The 1,077-nt window shown below is 34.9% G+C and overlaps 1 protein-coding gene across 9 annotated transcripts in view; it reads left to right on the top strand.

Moving 5' to 3' along the window:
* The first annotated feature begins 204 nt into the window (after positions 1-204).
* Positions 205-1,077, top strand: part of LOC110454350 (leucine-rich repeat-containing protein 9-like) — a 46,286-nt gene continuing 45,413 nt past the window's right edge. For 8 of the 9 annotated variants that reach the window (XM_021503814.1, XM_021503817.1, XM_021503813.1 and 5 more), the window contains exon 1: positions 205-263. The gene's annotated coding sequence lies outside the window, so the exon portion shown is untranslated. Of the gene's footprint in view, positions 452-1,077 lie in introns of all 9 variants that reach the window. The other variant, XM_021503809.1, reaches the window with a different exon arrangement.

The following is a 1,077-nucleotide window of genomic DNA, read 5'->3' as shown; positions in this document are numbered from 1 at the left end:
AGATTCCATATTGTGCACTCCATAAACAACGTGTACGATGTCATAAAGTACACATGTTTACAAAAAAAAGGTAAATAGGTAAACGTATATTTTTGAAAAAACCCGCTTTATTCGCATTTTAGTTTTGTTAGAAACCCCAATGCAGTGCCTCTTTTCGTCTCGTTAGAAACGACCCCGAACACGTGATCGCAAATCAGCCAATCATTTTTGTCCGTAAAGTTTCAAGATGGCAGACACTTTGAGGCGACAGTCTTCAATGAATGGTACGGAATATGTTTACTTAGGATTTTAGGGTATAACACGTGTGTCTGTGTGCTTTAGCCATTTGGGAATACATCCATGACATTATATTAGATACAGAAACTTGTTGTTTCGAAAATATACATTCGAAATCATCAATTATTAGACGAAACACGCATAGTCTAAGCTACTGAAACGTGACTACCGAAACGTATGTAAATAGATTTTCTATCAATCGATCATTTCCATATTTTCGTGTTGTAATGTCTGAATCATACATTGATACAATATTTGCAAAGTATATGTGATTAATGTGTATGTGCAGCTTTGAGACCACATATGACAATGGGAAGTATGCCCTGTACGCACAGCGTTGCATGTTTGTATATATATATATATGATCAATGCACAGGGGCTTGTATATATACTTATAATACAATTATCTTAACATACCTTTATATATAAAGACATCTTTATATATCATATAAGTCTACTCTAAGCCCCTGTGATCAATGCAAAATAATCCAGCTGTGAGCGTGACATTATCCCTTTCTTATATTTTCTGTCTTCGTTGCACTTTCTGCTGCTGTAACGGTCCACTATATTGACCTGTAAGGGGACTCTGCTCAATGAACAAGTTTAATTTGTAACAAACCTTAGAATGCAAGATTCGCTACTATAATAACAATTAGTGTAGCCCCATGAAACTCTCTGGTCTCCCTCTACATCTAACATCAATTCACACATTTCAAAGATGGTGCTAGCTGTTACAAGTGAAGTTCTGTCAAAAATTAATAATAACAGTAATAATTGTTTTAGCTTCAATAGATTTGCAGA

The sequence above is a fragment of the Mizuhopecten yessoensis genome, unplaced genomic scaffold, assembly GCF_002113885.1.
Source record: "Mizuhopecten yessoensis strain PY_sf001 unplaced genomic scaffold, ASM211388v2 scaffold7781, whole genome shotgun sequence".
In the NCBI taxonomy this organism is placed as follows: domain Eukaryota; kingdom Metazoa; phylum Mollusca; class Bivalvia; order Pectinida; family Pectinidae; genus Mizuhopecten; species Mizuhopecten yessoensis.
This window is presented reverse-complemented; position numbering and strand designations above follow the sequence as displayed.